Here is a 23,625-nt window from a genome sequence, read left to right as displayed (position 1 = left end):
CGACTTACACAAGTAGTTTATGCTCCACAAAAACTGTATTGAAATTTTTGGGCTCAACTGTAGCCTTGTCATAGGCTTAGCAAAAACAATTGGTTGTTGTGTCATGCGTTTGTGCACGGTAATTTTTTATCAAACGCTTATCTATCTGCTGCTTGAAAAACTTGGATCAATACTTGTTATTGACCCGCCTTGGACGGCTTGTCCTTTCTATTGTGCAGCTATTACTGTCACTGATCATTTATAAGTTACATGAAGTAACTTGATACACAAGCTCCATGGAGCTGCAAAAATTTGCACCATATGGTAATTGGTGTGAAGTAACCCGACGGCTTACCTACCGACGGCTTTTAGTCATGATGATTGAAAACAAATTGCGGATTGATAACCCGGCGATGCATGGTCCATAAGAACTCAATGCTGATCACAAGCAACCCGGAGTTCTTTTGACCCAGAGACTTATAGTCATAACAGTAACACGATCAAGAGAAAAGATTCCTGCAAAACAGAGAACCAATACAATCATAGAAATATTGTATGAATTATAAGTCGACTTTCGAGGCTCGACAAAAAGACTGGCTTTCGAGACTCAAGTCTTGCTTTAGTGAACCTGGCATGATGGTCTTGGTTTATCCTCGCTTTCTGTAAACCGGCTCTCACGTGACTTAAGCCACCATTTTGACCTTGACAAGTTCAGGGTCATAAAGATTGACTGTCAAGAGTACAACGAGTCACCTCTTCGGAGTAGCATCACAAGCAAACATGAAGCCCCCAAGTGACCTATGATAAAAAATAAAAGACTCATGCACAATATATGAGATGAAACGATAGAGGCCCCAAGTTTTGGGATGCCGACTTTATTATACTTGATCATAAAAAGGTATATACATGATAAAGTTATATACAATGATTGAAGCCAGTGGCTTAGGTATAGTAAGGCCGAAGATGAGCAATGTTCCAGGGCATGTTGGTCTCTTCCTCGGAGGTACGTGACTTATTGTGCTCACGTATGTCGATGAGATAATATGACCCATTGTTGAGGTTCTTGCTAACCACAAAGGGCCCTTCCCAAGGAGGTGAAAGCTTCTGTATGACTGCGGATCTTGAATCAAACGGAGCGTTAAGTCGCCCTCCTGGACAGTGCGGCTTTGAACCCTACGGCTATGATAGCGACACGGGTCTTGCTAGTAAATTGCAGGTCGAGCCGCTGCAAGATCACGTTCTTTCTCCAAGGCATCCAAAGCATCTTGATGAGCCATCTTATTGTCTGCTTTGACGTAAACTATCACTCGGGGCGATTCATGATGGATATCACTTGGGAGAACCGCCTCTGTGCCATAAACCATGAAGAACGACATGTAGCCTGTTGATCTGTTGGGGGTAGTCCTTATGCTCCAAAATCAGCAGGAAGATCTTCAACCCAACAACCTAGAGTGCGCTCTTGGGGAACCATAACCCGAGGCTTGATCCCTCGTAATATCTCTTGATTAGCACGTTCAGCCTGGCCATTGGACTATGGATGAGCCACTGATGAAACATCAAGCTGGATATGTTCCCTCTGATAGACCTCCTTCATAGCACCTTTAGACAGTTTTGTCCCATTATCAGTGATAATACTATAAGGATAACCAAAGCGGAAGATCAGTTTTTTCACAAACTGAACTATGGTTCTTGCCGCACAATTATTGACTAGCTATGCTTCAACCCACTTGGTAAATTTATCAACTACAACCAATAGGTGAGTCTTTTTGTCCTTAGACCTCTTAAAGGGCTTGACCATATCAAGCCGCCAGACTGCAAATGGCCAAGTTATTGGGATCATCCGCAATTCTCGAGCCGGCACATGAGCTTGTCGTGCAAACTTCTAGCAATCATCACACTTGCACACAATGTCCTCTGCATCAACACGAGCAGTTAACCAGTAAAAACCGTGTCTGAATGCTTTGCCACCAAAGATCTTGACCCGACATGATGACCATAGTCTCCCGCATGAATTTCATGCAGAATTTCATGACCTTCTTTGGGGGAATTACAACGTTGGAACCCGCTAGTCACACTGCATCTGTGTAGCTCGCCATTGACAATCGTCATGGACTTAGACCACTTAATGACCTGTCGAGCCAAAATTTCATCTTCTGGAAGCTCTTCCCGAGTCAAATAAGCCAGATAAGGCATCGTCCAATCCGTAACCGCACGTAGAGCCACCACCAACTGTCCTTCTGAGTTAGGGATAGCAAGATCTTCCTTTGAAGGCAATTTTGCCGAAGGATTATGCAGCACATTGGTGGGAACCGACTTATGCTAAGACCCCAGTCGAGTCAAAGCATTAGTCGCCTCATTGTGGCGCATGTCTATGTGGTCCACTTGATAGTCTTTGAAGTGACCTACAATATTAGTCACTACTTGACGATAAGCCGCCATGAGCGAGTCCTTAGAATCCCAAGTCCCCCAAACTTGTTGTGCAACGAGATCTGAGTCACGAAGGCATCTAACCCGCTCAAGTTCATCTCTTTGGCCATACGGAGCCCACGTAGTAAAGCCTCAACTTAGCTACATTGTTAGTATAGGGAAACATAAGCCTCAAGACATAAGAAAATTTGTCACCTCGTGGGGAAGATATTATAACTCCAGCCCCCGAGCCTTCCAATTTCCTGGGCCCATCGAAGTGTATTGTCCAGTATGTATTATCTGGCTTCTCCTTAGGTCTTTGTAGCTCTGTCCAATCATTGATAAAATCTACCAACGCCTGAGATTTGATGGTAGTCCTGGGCACATATTTCAGATGATGTGGCCCAAGCTCAATTGCCCACTTAGCAACCCGGCCTATGGCTTCACTATTTTGGATGATATCCCCTAGAGGAGCTGAACTAACCATAGTGATTGGATGCCCCAGAAAGTAATGCTTTAACTTGCGGCTGACCATGAACACCCCAAACACCAATTTCTCCCAATGTGTTTACCAGTGCTTGGACTTCGTCAAGACCTCGCTGACATAATAGGCCAGCCGCTGGACTCGATTTCCTTCCCTGCCTCCTTGCGCTCCACAACAATTGCCACGCTTATAGCTTTATTATTAGCCGCCACGTACAAGAGCAAAGGCTCTTGGTCTATCAAAGCAGCCAAGATGGGTGGCTCAGCCAACTGCTTCTTAAGTGCCTCAAAAGCCTCATTAGCAGCATCACTCAAGACAAAATTATCAGTCTTTTTCATCATCTGGTATAGGGAATCGCCTTCGCACCCATGCGGCTTATGAACAGGCTCAAAGCCTCAATACGACCCGCCATGCGCTGAACGTCATTGATACATGTCAGCTTAGACAGGGGGCGATGGCTTCGATCTTCTCCGGGATAGCTTTGATGCCTCTATCTGAAACCAGAAACCCTAGCAATTTTCCTGTCGGGACACCAAAAAGTCATTTGGCCAGGTTAAGCATCATTTTGTATACCGGAAGATTGTCAAAGGTTTCCTTGAAGTCATCAAGCAAAGTTACCTTCTTCCTTGAATTAATCACAATGTCGTCCACATAAGCATGAACATTGCATCCAATCTGCCCATGAAAGAAATTCTGAACACAATGTTGATAAGTCGCCTGGGCACTCATGAGCCCAAAAGGCCTAGAACCATAGCAGAATGCTCCAAACACTGGTATAGTGAGGTGCTATACAAATGAATTTTAACCCCTTTCCACGACGGAATTTTGAACCATCACCAAGTGAGTGTGTGCGATAGGGGGGGGGGGGTGGGTCCTACCCACACGACCCAAAAACCGTCGGTGTTAGGGAGCCATGATCCATACAGTTGTCCCTATAAAACTACTTATGATATCTCGAATATCCCAAATGCTTCGTCCTTGCAACTCCTTTGTGCTTGCATTGCCATCACAGTCGGTATTCTGTGGTGGTACGTTCACGATGCGCGACCCATCACAAACAGTGCATGATTATAGAACATGTACGATAAGCAGACAATCACACACATTTACTTTTCCTCAACTGTATGTGATTCGATGTAAGAGCACATACAGTTGTCCCTATAAAACTTTATGTGAAGCTTGAACACATCCCACACTATTCATCTGTCGTACCCGCGTCAGATGAAGACCTATCGCACACGTTCTTCTATGACCAAATCTTTGCGATGCGCACACCATTATAAACAGTCCATAATTGCGAAGGGTGTGTGATAAGGTGACTTTCACAAACATTTAATAAGAAGGAACTGTGTGTGATGCTGTTGTTAATTGCACACATTTTTTCTCGGCCAAGCCTATGTGCAGATGAGATTGATCGCACACGTAGTGGATCCGAGAAACGTGTCTGATCTCCACGTCTATCGTAGACGTTTGGCTTTCGCAAATCGTGTGCAGTGTAATCCCTAATTGATCCCTAATTTAATCCCTACATTTAAAAGTCAAAGATTTTGAATAGCAATCTCTTATTTCATATCAAACCATGTTTATTACAAATATAGGTTCATCCACGAATGCATAATTCGATGCACAAGTACATATACTGAAGAACTAAAGAAGCACCAAGTAAAGAATGATAAAGCACAGTTGTACTGAAGACTGTAAAGAGAGAGGCGAAAGACATTCTGGTTGCTCGAGAAGGTGAAGCGGAATGCCCATATTGTGCCCTCCTCCCTGCGTAATGCACGCACGAATCTAGGCTAAACCCTTGTGATGGTTGCCGATCCATCCTTCATTGTCTTCATTAGGACTTCTTGATGCTCATTGTAGTCTGGATGAAATACTTTAACCTTCATTGCATGCCCACCAATCATGTACTTTGCGAGGTAATCTTGAGTAAACTGCTTTGGGAACCACTGCGAACGAAAAAGATTCAGACATTGTTGTCTAACAACTCATTATGAGCAGTAATAAGAGAAGGCTGCTGATTTTGTAGTTACCATCCTACAGCTCACTTTTGTGTTGGATAGAGCATAAACTAATAATTTGCTTTCCATCATTCTTATCTTTTTTCTGATATCCTTATCAATTTCCTCACTTGATACTTGTTCATGAATACATCATTGCCCCATACACAAAAAGTTTTGATGCGTGGATCTATGCAAAGGGCATATGTACCTACAAGCAGCAAGTCAATATTAGAAACTAACAAGTTCCTAGGCCTAGATCTATATGCACTACATTATGGAACGATGGGGGCTGTACAAGCCGAGTGATGAAACTAACCTCGGTGGAAAATTCTGGCCACTCTCGTTGTTGTCCTGCATAAGTAGTGGAACAACAAGATAAGTACTACAACCTTAACATCAAACAAATATAGCAAAGGCAAACAACATCATCTCCAAATGATAGCTTGAATGTGTTGGTTTCAGCATGCTGGTAAAGCAGATATAAAATGGAAGCGAATGTTACCTACAACACGCTTAACAACCATCAAATATTGAAATTCAAATTGGTATTGTTGAAAATGAATAGAACGTAGGTCGTGCTTAAACATCACACTGGATAAATGTGTAAAACTGAAATAAAGGGCATGTGTTAACTATACGAGGCATACCTGGAACCAAATATAGCCGTCCAAACTGGTATTGATGAAATCAAGCAGCACACTTCCGACTTGCACAAAATGAACATGATGTAGGGTGGAACCCTAGATGGCTGATCTTTCATGAAAGGAGCGGATCCCGCGAAGAACACGAAGAACACGAGGGGAAACACGAGGGGAAACATGAGAGAATCACTCAAACCAATAAAAACGATCAGACATGTGCTAGATCCTCGAAACACAAAGAGAGATACACGATCCAAAGTCAACAAAGGACGATACAAGAGGTAACCGGTTCATCTTCGTGAGGAGGTCTTGAATCCACGAGGGGATCTTCCCATGAGGGGTCTTGAATCCAAGGTGGATCTTCTCCGTAGAGGTCGCGGTCTCTCTCGTGGTGTAGATCCGTATGGATGAGCGAGGCTCTATCTCACAAATGAGCTATCACAACGCTAACCTTAACTAGGTGGAGGTGGAGGAGTATAGATAGTATAAGTCCACAAAGGGGTAAGTGAGGGCGAAGGGGTACATGGGCTTGGCCCGATACATTGTGCGTAGACAGGCCTTCATCGTCCGAAAGGTAGAGGAGGTCCAGTGGCTCGCAAGGGTCTGGTCGTCCGTTACTTGTCGGACGTCCGACATTTTGGCTTGGTTGAGGTGGCGCCGGATTTCCGTAGACGGTCGGACGTTCGGTCGCTAGAGTGTGTCGGACATCCGGTACTTATCGGTCGTCCGACCGATGTAGCTTCCGTTGGCTGGCCCTTCTTGCTGGATGAGTGTCCAGCCGTCGGACGTCCAGCGTCATCCGGTCGTCCGGTGGCTGAAGCTTTCGAGCAGCTCCTTCTCTTGCTCCTCGCGCTTGGTGTACTCGTCGTCTTGTCCATGCTCTCCCTCTTGGTTCCTGGTCATGCACATCACATATGTTTGAGGTACTAGTTATGCCTCACATGTGGAAAGTGATGGTCCGAAGAGGAGCGAGTTCACCTTGTGTCTAATAGTGTATAGTTGATGTCTCATCGTATGTTCTCTTGGGACATGGGGAGTAGTCGTAGTGCACATGGGGATGATCGTAGGATGCTCCGCATCATCTCCCCCCCCCCCTTTGGGAAAGATCCGACCTCGGATCATGATCCTCATCACCATTTAAACGGTTGTTGTGGACGGACTTGTAGTTGTACAGAGTTGAAGACATTGCGCAATCCAAGTACTCCAAGGTGTCGCCGGAGTGGTGTACATGTAAAAAGAGCAAACACAAACGACACTCGGAAATACAATGGTTAGCGCACACAATTTGTCCATCATGTAATAATGAGTCCGTGTGGCAAGATTGTTCGTGACAAAGTGCACGAAGCTTATCATGATGATATAGAATGATATGCAAAGCGTTCATGGGAGCAAAAGCAGTCATTGTGCACACAAATGTGTTGTGAATATTATCAATACAACCATGGTGCAAAATGATGTCATAGTGAGACGGTTTATCAATAGCATGAATATGGCAATGGATACTCAATATGAATAAGTTATCATGCAATTGATGTTTGGCAATATGATCATGATGTATGAATATGTCATCAAGAAAGATCACAACAAATTTGCTAAGGAAATGCACAAGCTCATATATCATGGATGACACGGGAATACAAGATGCAACTAAGTAATCATAATGTGAGTCAATCCATGCATAAGATGCCATTTTGTCATGTGTATGATATGTCCATCGAACATGACATGTGTGAGCACAATCAACAAATATGGAGGTGTTGGTGTACCAATGCTCGATGTCGTGTCATGAGTGGAGGCTCGAAGGTGCCTCCAATAAGTCCGAGCGCTCCTCAATGTGAAGGTCCATAGAGCCAATCTCCAATGTCGCTCCTCCGTTCGCGAGATATATCATGTAGACAAGAAGGAAACAACAATGAAAGAATGACTTATCCAATATGCGTATGTGAGGATGGCTCAAAGGGAAGGAGTTCACCTTATGAATGTTGCCAAAGATGTTGGAGTTGCACGTCATGTACGCCTTCACATAACCAATATGTCTCGTGATAGTGGTGCCTTGTGATTCCTTCAAAATGAAAGAACATGACAAACACTCGGAAAAACAAATGAGGTTAGAGGGAATGAAAAACCTATCATTCGAGTGGTGAGATACCCAACAAGTGTTTTCATCATTCTTATCATAAGAAAGGACAAGGGAGCATTTCATAGTATGGAGGCATATGATGCTAGAACAACCAAATACAATAGGCTCAATCAAACAATCATGCATCACAAGTAATATGTCCAAGTCTCCATGATCAATAAGCATAGATGCAACAATTGGAGGCAAGCGACAATGAACAAGATATATCATGTGAGAGGCATGAACATATATGGCATCAACCCAAGAAAGCGAGTAAGAATGGAACATGGGCGATGCGACAAAGCAAGCAATCATAGTGATCAAGTCAAGCAAGCTAGTAGTGCGAAACGCAATATACTCGAAGGAATCATGGCAAGCATGCCATGGGTGCAAATAGTGTGCATGGATAATTCACATGACATAGCACAAGCATGAAAGGAAGATATGAGCAAATAAGGTTCATGGTGTTGGCAAGAAGTCCTATGTAAATAGCAATGGAACATCATGACTCTCCCAAGACAACAAGCATCAATAGCATGAGGAACATGATAAACATGGCAATATCAACAAGGATCTCCACCAAACATGCAAATATACATAGGAGTAGTATAATGGTGAATCATGGGTAAATGCTCGCAAGGGTCACAATTGCATGGGAAAATCATAGAAAGAGGTGTATCATGTAAAGTGAACACACTACAAAGGGCATACAGTAACAAGTGATATATAGCCCATAGCAGTGTGAGAGCCAAGTGAAAGAGATGCGCGTAGTCATTGCGTGAAGAGAATGGTGGTAAGGATAGTTCACGGCATCCCAAAGCATCGTTGCTCTCAAGAGCTCATTTCGTCAACTCTTGGTATTGAGAGGTTGTTGAGTATACATGAGTACCTACACAAAACTAAGACAAAGGGAAAATTGTGTGTGCATGGTATATGTACACATCATCCATCATGATGCGCACGTGCTTGTGTCGGTTAGCACAAAATATCCAATGCTCAAATAAATGAGATGCGTGATATAGAAAAATGTCATCCATCATGATAGGGTTGTTGTTATGTATAGCATAATTGAGACTCAAATTGTGTCATGCATCATGGGAAATATCTAGAGCATTGTTATGAGTGGAATGCATATGGTGCAAGCAATTATGGGAATCATGCAAAGTATGTAATGCATCAAAATTTCCTAATATGTACGAGGAAACTATGGGGGTATCCTCATGAGCACTAATGGAAACATCACATGGAGAATATTGACAACATCCAAAACAAAGAATATTTGGTTCTATGTGATCATGGCATGGTATAGGAGATGAATTGCGCAAATCATGTAAAGGAATCATGGCAATATCATCGCATGAAAAACAAAAGCCAATGACCATCATCTTGTCATATATGTCGTAAGTGCAAATGGGATTTATTTTAATGGGGCGTGCATAGTTACTATGTTGAGATTGAAATGGTGAAATATGGGAGATCTCACTCATAGCATATGACAAGTTTAAAGGATTGTCAAACATGAAGTGACCAATAGAATTTTCACATGATATCGTATGGAGCATAGCATCACAACTAGGCAAGTCAACATGCTCATCATCATATTCATCATAAATGGGTGGCATATCGAAACATGACATAGTATGCGATGAATCCATAAGGTGATCATCATCATGCAAGCAATCATTTGCAAGATAGTCCACTAGTGGGACAAGAGAAGTACCATCACCTATGTTACCTTTGGAGAATTGCTCATGTGTTGTAGGTGAGGTGTCGAAGACCAAGTCGTGGTCAGCATCATCTTGATTTAACCATGTGGGGGTGCATCATCGTCCACCATGGCCATCATCGTCGTTGGATGTATGGACTCGTTAAGGGTAGGCATGTCGTCATGTAGGAGACCTAGCACCAAAGAAGAAAACACACTCGGACTAGAGGTTAAGTTGTTAGAAATCATAGTGGCCTCACATGTCGTCTCAACTACCTCACTCACTAAGTGTTGTGGTTCACTCACTCCCTCTTGGATGCTCTCACTCGCATGGTTGGTGGATTCACTCAAATGGCTCTCAACCTCACATAGGATGTGTCGCATGCTCTCAAGTGTTGGGCTAGTGGTGGTCACACTCATCCTCTCATAGGAAATGCACTCAATGTCATATATGGTGGAGTCACTCATGTCACTCGTGGGGTGGTGGCTCTCCTCACATGGAAATTGGGGCATCTCATCATTTGTGGGTGTCAGAGAGATGTAGGTGCTAATGTCTCCATGCTCAATCATGTCGTAGTTGTAGCCGTGGATGAAGGCCGAAGATGGAACATCATCACTCTCCTCTAAGACCAAAGATAAGGTCTCATGTGTGGTCACGTAGCTTGACTCGGAGACTGAGTCCTTTTGGTGTGTCGTCCTCATGTAGTTGAAGAGGTTCATGCTCGTTGTCGTGGTCGAAGGGGATGGCCCTTGCTCGACCTTCTTGTCACTGTCTTGTTGTTGGAGGCCCATATGATGTGGCACCTCGTAGCTCATCTCCATGACCGAAGGGAATTTCCCATGCTTGGCCATCTTCTTTGAGGGGCTTCCGAAGATGGAAGTGTCGCCCTCGCTCGTAGGTGGTTGCCTTGTTGTTGAATATGTCGATGTAGGCGAACTCATGGAAAGTAGGCAAAGATGCCATACGTCCGAAGGCAACGATGCCTTGATAACACTTGGTGAAGATGCCGAAGTGGTTGGTGTAGCCGTAGCTCCGTCTTGGTGGTGCTCGTCTCGCGGTCTTCTCTTTTGCTCTTGAAGCTTGGCCTTGGCGTGAATTAGTGCTTGTTTGGACTTGTGCATTTGCGCTTGGCGGTTATCTTCATGATGATGGTGTCGTTGTCGTGCTTGAGCTCAATGGTGTTCGTCGTCGTCGTGCACATGATGCTTGGAGGTGACTTGCCCTTCATGATGATGTGGATCACGAACGTGATGGAGGTCGCCATGGAGATGTGGAGGTGGACGACTTGCGCTTGCATCATTTTTACGCTCCAAAGATGATTGACTTGCTCGCCGTCTCCTTGAGGATGATGAAGGGGAATATCGTTTGGCCAACAAAGTACGGATCTCCTCCATCCTTGCATCTTGCTCCTCCTTTTTTGCGGAAAACTTGTTGTCGAAGTAGTCCCTTCTCCTAGCTTCGGAATGTCGTAAGTCGGTGGTGATATTGTCGATGACTTGCATTGCTCATTGTAGTCCGAAGTGGGGAGTGTTGGTGTTGGAGTTGTTCACGTCGTCGTTGTTGTCGAAGACCGGAGATGAAATGCCTTGCCTATCCATCACAAAACTCGAGCAAATATGAGTGGGAGAAAGAGAAGAACTATACCAAATGTACCTTGACCTATGTTGAAGATGGATCAATGATCACTCAATGATGTAACAAGGAAATAGCACAATTGGTACCGATCTCGTTAATTTCTCACACCTACACAAATAAGGCTTATGGTGGAGCTCGGTGAGGATAGTGTCACAAAAATTGAATGCAAAATGTTAGCAAGAGTCAATAATGTTCAAAAAGATTCACAAATTCGCGAGAGAAATAAGTAGACCAATAGCAATATGGGTGGCACACGAAACTCACACACGAATAGATAAATGGGGTCGTGCAACCAAGGATGAGCACAAAATGTGGAATCCACGGAAAACGCTCGTGTTGCACAACTCAAGAGAGACGCTGGCACAATTGCTCTATAGGCGGATATGACACTTGTGTACAACCTATAAGATGCAAAATGTATGAACTTTGTATCCCAAGTATGCTATGTATGTATGGTTCCCAGTGTTTCGCACATGATGATCCAAGATGATCAATATGGTAGTATGACATGTAATGTGGTATGGTGCTATGGCTATTGCTTACAAGCTTCTTTGTCTCTTTATCTTTTGCTTAAAAGCTTTTTTATACGGCCACAATGTGGAATGCACAAACCAAGATAACGATTGGGTATATGCGGAAACAAATTTGAGGCACACAAGATGATATGATACCAATATGATATGGTTGTATGCAATGGATTGTGTAAATCATTAATGTGCACAAGTAACATTGCCAGCAATACTCAATTGACTAGTCTCGATAGGCAAGTGACGCAAGATAGGCTAGGGGTTAACAATGCAATGGCAAGGGAATATACAATGGAGGGATACCACGATACCAAGATGATACTGATCTGGAGGTTACCGTCGAAGGTTTCTCGTTTGTAAGCCACGAACGGATGATGGTGAAGTGGTCAAATTCGAAGATGACCTCGTGGTGATGATGAGTGGTGGTGTTCTTGATGTAGATACCAAGATGATGGAGACTCGTCCCTAAGTAGCCAAAAAATCTTAGGAAACAGAAAAACCGCGAACTCAAAATCTCAAAAGATAAATGTCAAATGGCGGTAGTGGGATATGGTGGTGGTGTTGTGGAAGCTCAATGGGATTGCAGAAATGCAATGATGGGTTATGCGAGTAGGCAATGCGAAAGTGGAGGGTTATTGGGTTATGTGAGTTGGAGTTGAAGGTCACCGTCCCTAAGTAGCCGAAACACCTTTGGAGACACTACTCACAACTCAAACAAAATTGTGTTAAGTTAGGGTGGCGGAAGTGTATTGTGGGAAAGTCTATGCGGAAGTGGTGGTGGTGGTTGATGAAGAAGAAACTGTCCCTAAGTAGTTGAAACACATTAGGAGACTCAAATCACAACTCAAACAACCACTAATGCTATATGGATCAAAATGGGTTAGGTCGCAGAAGTCGGTGTTGGTGTAGCGAATGATGTGGTGGAAGCCCTAGGCAAAGATGTCAAAGTTGTCAAAATTTTATGGCCTCAAATGATGTTGGATGTATTTTTGTGGGAAAGGGGGATGTCAAGAGCTTCAAAACAAGCTAAAGAACGTCAAAATTGGAGTACGGATGAATTAGTTATGGCCGAAACAAGAATCAACTGAAGTCAATATCTACAGGTTACGAACATCCGGAAATGGACGGATGTCCGGAGACCGGACGTCCGGTGGGCTCGGAAATCTGTAAATTCTGCTCGGGTTAGGGGTTCCGGATATCCGGAAAGGGTCGACGTCCGGTGGGCATGGAAATTCATAAATTCTGCTTGGGTTAGGGGTTCTGGATATCCAGAAAGGGTCGGACGTCCGGTGGTTCCTGGGGCTCCGGATGTCCGTAAAATATCGGTCGTCCAGTGGATCGGGGTCAACGCAAGATGCGAGTTTCAGGACGCGATTTTGGGCGGAAAATGGGGATTTTGGTGTCAAAATTGATGAGATTTCATGGATGAAAGATGGAGGAACTTGGGGAAATGCTAGATCCTCTCGAAACCAAGCAAATGCATGGATCAAAATCAACAAAACTTTATCAAACCAACAAATCACAACAAAGTTTGGGGCTATTTTTTGTGGGGATTTTCGAATTAGGGAAGAACACAACAAAATCAAGCTAGAAAACAAAGAGGGGAGGCTCCGAAATCGTGATCAACATGGCTCATGATACCAAGATGATGTAGGGTATCTTTCACTAAAGGAGCGGATCCCGCAAAGAACACGAAGAACACGAGGGGAAACATGAGAGAATCACTCAAACCAACAAGAACGATCACACATGTGCTAGATCCTCGAAACACAAAGAGAGACACACGATCCAAAGTCAACAAATGATGATACAAGAGGTAACCGGTTCTTCTCCGTGAGAAGGTCTTGAATCCACGAGGGGATCTTCCCGTGAGGGGTCTTGAATCCAAGGTGGATTTTCTCCGTAGAGGCCGCGGTCTCTCTCGTGGAGTAGATCCATATGGATGAGCGAGACTCTATCTCACAAATGAGCTATCACAACGCTAACCTTAACTAGGTGGAGGTGGAGGAGTATATATAGTCTAAGGCCACGAAGAGTGAAGTGAGGGCGAAGGGGTACATAGGCTCGGCCCGATACACTATGCGTAGACAGGCGTCGGTCGTCTGAAAGGTACCGGACGTCTAGTGGCTCGCGAGGGTGTGGTCGTTCGGACTTGTCGCACGTCCGGCGTTTTGGCTCGGATGAGGTGGCGCCGGATTTCAGTAGACGATCGGACGTCCGGCCGTTGGAGTATGTTAGACGTACGGTACTTGTCGGTCGTCCGGCCGCCGTAGCTTCTGTCGGCTGGCCCTTCTTGTTGGATGAGTGTCCAGGCGTCGGACGTCCGGCATCATCCTGTCATCCAGTGGCTAAAGCTTCCGAACAGCTCCTTCTCTTGATCCTCGTGCTTGGTGTACTCACTGTCTTGTCCATGGTCTCCCTCTTGGTTCCTGGTCATGCACAACACATATGTTTGAGGTAGTAGCCATGTCTCACATCTGGAATGTGACGGTCCGGAGAGGAGCGAGTTCACCTTGCGTCCAATAGTGTATCGTCGAGGTCTCATCGTATGTCCTCTTGGGACATGGGGAGTAGTCGTAGTGTACATGGGGATGATCGTAGGATGCTCTCCATCAGAACATCACATTGTGAATGACTGAAATAAACAAGGCATAAATGATCGGTATAACAACCAAATATTGCCATTGAAAACTGGACAGAGTCTCACTGCAACCAACCTAACAAGCAAATACAGATAAACAGGGCATATGCTTGAAAACTGAACAAATGCTCACTACAACCAACCTAACGACACTACAAAAAAAATACACTTCCGTGATGATACGTGTTTGTCACAGTAGGTCATGTTTTCTGCCATGCATGTACATCCATGACGATTTTATGATAGAATCAAGATAGTGATACCTATGCTGTCGTAGAAGTGTTCCATGGCAATACCAAAATTATCATCATGGAAGTGCCCACTTCCGTGATGATAAATGGCGCTTCATGGAAGTGCTTTTGTCAAGGGTAACCGACACGTGGCATCCTCCATAACGAGTCGCCGTTAAGCTATTGGGTTCTAGTTTGGATCCGATAACTCGTTAACAGCCCGGACCAATGGGGATTTTCCACATGTAGAATCATCATTGGCCGGAGAGAACACGTGTTGGCTCATCGATGGGCCAGATTTCGTCCATCCAATGGAGGAGACATGCCTATGATGCGTTGACATGTGGCAGGGCCCAATAGAGGCCCATACAGGTTAAAAAGGCCGGCCCAGTCAAAGGCCCGAATAATTTACTCACGTACTAGTGGGCCAGCCCACTAACGGCCTGCTTATACCTGGCCCATTTACGACCCAAAGCCAGATCGGGCCTGTTAATTGTTCGTTGAGTATTTGGGCCAAATTATGGCCCAGTGACATTTCAGCCTGCTAGAGGCCCGATGTATACATAGGCCCATTTTAGCCCGGTGTGCCTTTCAGCCTAGGAATGGCCCGCGCTGCCCATGGGCCATATATGGTATGATGTGACATCCCGCCCACTAACGACCCTTGATCAAGGTGGCAACAGTTCAACCCAACATGACTTTGGGCCTGTTAAAGGCATGTCATAAAATTCGGCCCATTAATGCCTCTACTAAGTTTTCGGCCTATTAAAGGCCCATGATATCAATGTGCCAACTAAGGCCCGAGATATGTTTCAGCCTGGTAATGGCCCGTCATATAACTAGGATAATAATTGCCCGGTCTACATTTCAACCTATTAAAGTCCTGTGGATGACTATTTAAAATTGAGGCCCAACATGCATTTTGGCCTGGTAAAGGCCCGTGGTATCTTCTAGGCCGTAACAGGCCACCGGAATATTCAGCCTGTTAATGGCCCGAAGCTACCTGAGCCCCACTAAGCACTGGGTCCACTAACGGCCCAACTAAATTTTGGGCCAAATGTAGGCCCATGTAAGTTGTGGGCCTCGCACAAAGTGTGAAAGCCCCAATGACCTTTCAGGCCCAAGAAAGTTGCGGGACAGCCCAATTGTGGCCTGCTAAAATGCAGGGCCGATAGACGCGAATGTTTCGGCCCGGTTGACTACATCAGATTTTTGCCGTTTTTTCCAAATAATGAATGATGGCATATATGGTAATTAGTTGGAATTAAGAACAAACATACTCTATACAATAAATAAATTACGACATAGTAATTTAGAATAAACCAACACTATACAATAAAGGATTTATGGTATAGTACATCCACTAGGCATCGAAGTTCACCGCCAGTGATCATAAAGCGCAATAAGAAGCAGATTACAAAAACCGGGCGCCATTGTAGCATAACAAAATAATACTGAAACAAGACCACATCCAAGACAGTTCAAGAAAGGTTAGCCTTCCACGAGAGCTGCTGCACAAGCTGCTGAGCAAGACTGCGAGACCGGCCTAGCATGTCGGTCATAGCTTCCAGGTGTAGCTGTTTAGCAATGAGGTTCTCATTGGTGTTCTCCACGATCTTCCTTAGAGATAGGACTTCAAGTAGAAGTTGAATTGCAGAATGCCTTTCTTCTTGAACTTGGAACTGAAGAGTCAAACTGATTCGGACAACGAATTCTGTGAGCTTGTCTGACTGCTAGTCTCAAGTAACTTGAAGACTGCATCAAGACAGGACTTAGGGGTTGTCTCGCTATCCTCAAGATGTTTTTCCTTCTTTGCTGCAATATATGTTGGGTTTGTCTCACAGCCTTCAGCAGACTTGTGCATGGCATCAGGTATATCACCCTGAAACAAGCGGAGAGATGACAGATTTTGCACGTGTATAAACAAAGATGGTAATTGTGCTATCAATTCCATCCAATTTCAAATTAGAAAATAAAGAGTCAGTTCAAAATATCAATAGCATAATTTGGCATTGTTCATAATGCGGAGAGCTTCACCACACTACTGGATTACCATGTCAACAAAACAAGCATAGATGAAGGGCAAAGACAATCATTGTATCTATTTTGGTCAATGTGCATGGCATGTTGTTCATATCATCAGCCACATCAGTAAGATAAAATAGGATAGGAGAAGGTGCAAACATGGGCTGCTTCACCACACATTGGACTATAGATCCACAGAAACAAGCATACATATAGGGAGTATTGAGTAATGTGCATGGTATGAATAGGGAGTTTGGTTTTACAACTAAAACTTGGAACTTACAGGCAAACATGCATTTTGATACAAACATCAAACTACACTGGATTATAGATCCACAAAAACAAGCATACATATAGGGAGTATCGAGTAATGTGCATGGTATTAATAAGGAATTTGGTTTTACAACTAAAACTCGGAACCTACAGTTGTTGTGAACATGAATTTTGATAGAAACAGCAAACTAAATAGCAATTGACAATAGGGAGTAGGAGCAAATTAAGCAGCAGTTGAGGATAAAGGTTTTAGAAGGACTGACTTACATTAACAGTTAACACCGGCTTTATAATGCCCTTCTCCATATCAAGGGAATGATAACTCAAGAATTTTAGCACATAATCTTCTTCATAAGCATTGCCCATACTCTACATTTTGTAGAGAGTAATTATAGATACGATAATACTAGAAGGGATATAGGATAATGAAGATATGATGCAGATTGATGCTACATAATCAACTACCAATCCCTGTAAGTACAAGCGTTATAGGACAAAATGTACTGACAAGAGCAATGGGCTACACTTCTACACTGGCATTGTCTGTGTATTCAACTTTTTGGCCAGATTAAATATAGATATGATATGTTTTAGTAAATGGTGGGCGAGGGAGATAAGATGCAGAATGCTACACAATGAACCAATCCCTCCTTCCCATAATATAAGAGTATTTTGTACACTAGTGTATTGGACAAAACGCTATTATATTATGGGATGGAGGGAGTAGCTGTTAATGTTAGTACAGTGATAGACAACGTTCAGTCCTTACAAGAGGACTGTAGAGCTAAACCTCTTCAAAAGCATTGGGTTGATTCTAAATTTATGTAAGAGTCGATACAGATTTTATAATGTCCACCAAATAGAGGATAACGAGGCTAACATGTGTAGTGATGCTGCATAATCAACCAGCTATGAAAGTAAGTATGGTCATACATTGCAAGAGGTACTCACAAGAGCAATGTAGTTTGTAGTATAGTTGTGAGATAGTGTGGTCCCTTGAGAATGGACGTTTTTCTGCGAACAGTTTTCGTACAAGTGAGACGTTAAGGCACATGCAGAAATGTAGTTCAAATTGTGATGTGATATAATAGACAGTACCTTACACTGGAGACGAGAACAATGGGTAACAAGATTATTCCAGTCACTGTCTGATAAATGTAGCACCGGAGATTGTACAGAAATTTCGTTTAGAGGCTTGCCATCGAAATGCTCTTGCCTCAGGTAGGAATGATACTTCATCAACGACATCTTGAAAAGCGCAACCAATCCTTGCTCGTCTTGACTATCCAGTTTGGTCCTCGCCTATTTAAAAGAATGAAATCTTGTGTCTTCTGTCAGCAGAAACATATGCAATAATTACCATGAATAACATTAGTACAATACTTACGCGTAAGTTGTGGAGGAAGATTGGAAATTGTTCTTTGTTTGTGGTATAATCTTTCCATGGAGTAAAGATGCACACAAAGTTCCTGACAAAAATATAAGCTTCGTCTTCTAAACTAGGAAGAAGTGGAACAGAGTTTGTCGTGGGATTGTCATGGCAGATGTCCTAGTGTGAGGACTTAGTCATGGAGCCATAGCAACTAGGTTAGCTTAAAGGGGTTAAGCGGGACAAAGGACATATGGAGTTTATACTGGTTTGGCCCCTTGCGGTGAAGGTAAAGGCCTAATCCAGTTTGACGTGGTATTGCTTATGTCTCGATTACCAGGGAGCAAATACGCTTGACCTAGCTTTCGATCTCTTGTCTCCTGCCCTAAGTCACCGCCGGGTCGTCCCTTTATATACACAGGTTGACGCTCGGTGGCTTACAGAGTCCCTACCAGCTCATAAACAACGTGTCCGGGTCGGTGACTAACTATATATGCCTTACAATACAAGTTATGCTCCTATGGAGGTTTACACCTACGGGCCTTAAGCCGCCTTTGGGCCTTGGGCTCTTCATAAGCCATCCTCATAATTGCCTTCTTCGATTCCTTCATGAGCTTTGTCTTGTGAGTTTCCATGAGTTAACCCGGCCCGTCCTAGGTGGGATAAATCAGTAGCTATATCCCCAACATTAGGCCCCAGGTTCATTTGAACTTGTTCACATCAATCTTCAACATTTAGAAAAATTCCTTCTTCATTACCTTCATGAGAACTTATAACTCACAGTGACATCATCCTCTGGAATCTTGATAACACGCCGTGATGTCACCTGTCATTAATTTTACACAAAGCTAAAATCTTTAATGTATCTCCTCCTTTTTAATGAATCTCTGAAAATTGAGGCGTCTATACTGTCATATATCCGTTTTTGGTCTCCTCGATTCCCGCGTTTGTTGAGCACACGAGCTTTGCCACCGCCGTCGACCTTCACCTCTGCTCCAACAACGGCCGCTGCATCAACCTGTTCGGACCAGATCACATCCACGCACCTCTGCTACTCAATAGCCCTGGTAAGTTCTTCTTCTTCCTCCCCTCATAGATCCGTTAGGGTTTTAACGAGGTTCATCGCAGGTCGTTCTTGTTCTTGGCTGTAGGAGTTTTGATTCGCCCTTGGTACTCCTCCTACATAGCAGCAATCTTAGCAATCCCTTTTACTATTTAGAATATCTCCTTCGTAGATAAAAATCTATCTATACCCATGAACTGCTCTACCACTGATACCTTTAGGTCCAAATATTTTTGTATTTAACTAAAGTGCGCTAGATCTGAAATTCTATCATCAACCTGTGAAAACTACTTTTCTGAACAGCTAGCCATTTTCCTCGTCCGTAGATATGCTCTTTCAACATCGATATAAGTGGCTTAACTCAAAAAATAGTAACCCGCCAGGTATCATTAGTGTCACAGCCCTAGAATACCTGAGTGTAATAGTTGCATCAGTGAGCATGCATCATGTTAAATACAAGAAACTGAAATGAAGAATATTCAAAGCCTCAGTAATTATTTTAAAAGAAGGGCAAGAACCCTTTAAATTGCATTCAGTGATTCCAACATGCCCTAAAAATAGTTTTGAGAATTTTGGCAAGGGTTATATACCAAACCAAAATTATGGAACATTTTTTAGGAATAATTTGGTCTCTAAATTTAAAAAAATATTCTATTTTAATTTGAAAATATATTCAAATATATATGGGATATATTTTCAAATGTTGTGTGATGATTTATGTGCCTCTGGAAAAGTCCATGAAGCAACATAAAAATACTCAGAGGATGTTTTGGCATTGTTTGAAATTTGTTTGAATTCAAAACAGTGGCAAAAGATTAAATAAAAGAAAAAATGGAAGGAAAATAAAATAGAATATAACTTACCTGTAGCTTACCTGGCCTAGCAGCACTTGGCCCAGCACTATAGCTCGGCCCAGCCCAACAGGCGCCGTCTTCAACCTCTGCCAGTAGGCAGAGGCGTGTCGAACGCGTGCGCGCCCGAGCTCCACCTCCTGCTTCGCCTTTGCCCTGTCCTTGCGCCACGGAGACGTCCACGAACCCTCTCGCTCTCTGGTTCTCTCTCCCGCTCAATCTTCTGCTTCCCCTCCCGACGGTCGAGCATGCCGTCGCTGCCGATCGCTGCCACCACGGCCACTGGCCAGCCCTAGCCCCATGGACATGTCCCCGAGCTCCATTTTCCTCCTCTACGCCATCTTCTCCGAGACACCGACGCCGGATGTCCTGCATCGCCGGCTACCTAATCTTCTTCCTCCTCGGGTCGTCGAGATCGACCCCACCGTTCCACCTGCACCGGACCTTCCTCGAGCCCGCTTCGACGCCCCCTGCCATCACCATGAGCCACTGACCCGAAACCCCCTCCTCTGAGCTCCATTTGCACACTGTAGCCGTCGCTCCGCCGGAGACCGAACCGCGCCGCCGCCCAAGCTTCTCGCCACCGTGGCCACAGTCGTCGTAGCTCCCAACCGAGCACACCCACCTGCTCACCGCGCAGCGTAGGTGCCGTAGGAGCTAAGCATGCCACTCCACGGCCACCACAGCCTCGTTCCCGAGTGCGCTCGAACTCCGGCCGCTGCCGAGGTCGATGCCGCGCTCAGCTCCGGCCACCCCAGCTGCTGTCGCTTGTTGCACTAGATGCGGGAGAGCACCAGCTCCCCGCGGGTGCCCTCCGTCGCTCGTTTGGGCACCAGGAGAGCGAACCCGACGCCCTCCACCGTGTCTGGCCTTGCCAGCGACGAGCCCCGAGTCAACTCCGACGAGTTTGACCTAGTTGACCAGTTTGATCCCCCCTCCGAGTCACTGACATGTGGGCCCAACCACTAACTAATTCTAGATTAGTACTAATTAAAATAGGCTAGTTAGTTTGACACTGACACGCGGGCCCCACTAGTCAGGTTTGACCTGGACCGGCCCTGTTGACCGCTGACATCACACTGACGGCATGCTGACGCAGTAATTCTTTTCTGGAATTTAAATCTATCTTAAATGGTTTATTTAATTCAAAAAATATTTTAAACTTCTAAAATTCATAGAATTTCAACCGTAACTCCAAATGAGATAATTTATATATGAAACATTATCAGAAAAATATGAAGAATCTGTTTATGGCATTCTCATGAATGTTTGAACAACTTACAATCATTGTCTATGACAATTTGAATAAATGTCATTCGAAATGCCTTACATGCAGTTTGAATTTGAACCTTGGGTTCAAACCAACATCATTTAATCTGTTGATAGTTGCATTAGCTCAAATCACAACATATTGCCATGTCATGATCATGCATCATATTGTTGCATTGCATTGATTGTGTTCTTCCTTGTTTGCCGGTATTGGTCCCCTCCCAGTAGACTTGGTTCTGACGATGAGTTCGATGACACCAATAAAGAACTATACTATCTTCAGAAGTGCCAGGCAAGCAGAACCCCCCTGTTCATTCTGATACAATCCCATTCTCCCGCTCCTACTCTCTTTTACTGCATTAGGACAACAACGATTCAACTCTTACATGCTGCGGTAGTTGAACCCCTTTTCCTCCGCATGACCTGTCATTGCCGCAGTAAATAGATGAAACCCACTAGCATGAGTAGGATTTGTTTGAGCCCTAATGTGCCTACTCTTTCATGCTTGTTTGTCATGCCTGCTACTTCTTAGAGTTGAGTCAGGTCTGATTCATCGGGGATGAATTGGAGGTGTGTGAACATGTCCTACTGTTGTGTGCTAAGTGTGTGAACACGATTTGGTAAAGGTATCGATGAGAGGCCATGTAGGAGTACATGGTGGGTTGTTTCATTGAAGCCGTCCTTAGGAACTGAGTTCTGTGTTTGTGATCCATGAACAGCTACTACCATGTGTTGGGCCCGAAACCAATCGACCCTCTCGACTTATTAACTGCCCTTGCCCTCTATCCAGGAGTTGCAACTAGTTTATGGTGTTTGTAGGATATGTGTTGGAGGTCGTGCGTAGTGCTGACCCTAGGGGTGGGCTATGATGCGGTAGATACACCGTGGCCGGGTATGTCGGGCGCCCGTTTGGTGCCGCCGAACCTTGTACACATCGTTTGGGGCTATGAGCGAAACCCCGGCCGAATCTCCTCGCGGATGGAACCCAAATAGGCGATAAACCTGGACTAGATACTTGTGTGGTTAGTCAGGTCATGGCCGACTCCCTCGCCAGGCTTCCACTTGAAAGTTGCCGAGATACATGACGTGTACACGGTGGTAAGTTGTGAGAGCGTGTGTGAAGAGGTACACCCCTGCAGGGTTATAAATAATCTATTCGAATAGCCGTGTCCGCGGTAAAGGAATTCTGGGTTGCCTATACAGTTCATAGACAAGTGAAAGCGGATACTCTAAAATGCGCAAGATAAGCGTGAGTGCTATGGATGGCGTTCTCGTAGGGAGATGGGAGCAGATCCATAGTGGTGTATTCATTGGTGAATATGTGGACGCGTGTGCGCCACCTCAAAAGAGTTACTTGCAGCAGTAGTTCAGGTTAGCCACTGAGTCAAAGCTGGCTTGCTGCAGTTAAACCCCACCATCTCTTTGTTGATAATGATGCATATGTTGTTAGTTCTGATGTAAGTCTTGCTGGGTACATTTGTACTCACGTTTGCTTAATTTATGTTTTGACAGAGAGACTTCAGTCTCGCTAGTAGTTCCGTGTGGACTTCGACGTTTAGCTTGATACCTCAGCTACGATCTTGTGCCCTCGGCAGGATTTGGTAGATAGTCACGCTTCTCAGCCTTTTTCATTTGTAGATGTCTATACTCAGACATGTTAAGCTTCCACATGTGCTTTGACTTGTATGCTCTGAATGTTGGGTCATGAGACCCATGTTTGTAATATCTCGCTCCTCGGAGCTTATTGAATAAATACTTTGAGTCATAGAGTTATGTTGTGATACCATGTTATATGTGCACATATCGAGCATATTGTGTGTATGAATTGAAATGCTTGGTATGTGTGGGATATGACAACCTAGTTGTTTATCCTTGGTAGCCTCTCTTACCGGGAAATGTCTCCTAGTGCTTCCATTGAGCCATGGTAGCGTGCTACTGCTCCAGAACACTTAGGCTGGCCAGCATGTGTCCTTCTTCGTTCCGTCGTTTGTCCCTTCGAGGAAATGTCACGCGGTGTCTCCGGATTCCTATTAGCCTGCTACAGCCCGGATTCTCTGGAGTCTTGTTAGCCCAGCTGCTATAGCCCGGATTCACTCACTGATGACTGACACGTTCGTTGCTGGGTCATGTATGCCTGTCCCCGTAAGTTAATGCCACTTTGGGTTTATGAATAGTCTTGTCGGCCCGGGTTCTTTGTCATATGGATGCTAGTGACACTATCATATACATGAGCCAAAAGGCGCAAATGGTCCCGGGCCAGGTAAGGTGGCACCCGTGGGAATACCGTGCGTGAGGCCGCAAAGTTATATGATGTGTTACATGTTAGATCGATGTGACTTTGGATCGGGGTCCTGATAGCTTTGGTATCAGAGCCTGATTGCCTGTAGGATTACAAAGCCAA

This window comes from Triticum aestivum, chromosome 3A (genome assembly GCF_018294505.1).
Source record: "Triticum aestivum cultivar Chinese Spring chromosome 3A, IWGSC CS RefSeq v2.1, whole genome shotgun sequence".
NCBI lineage: Eukaryota > Viridiplantae > Streptophyta > Magnoliopsida > Poales > Poaceae > Triticum > Triticum aestivum.
Note: the sequence above shows the minus strand (reverse complement) of the source record.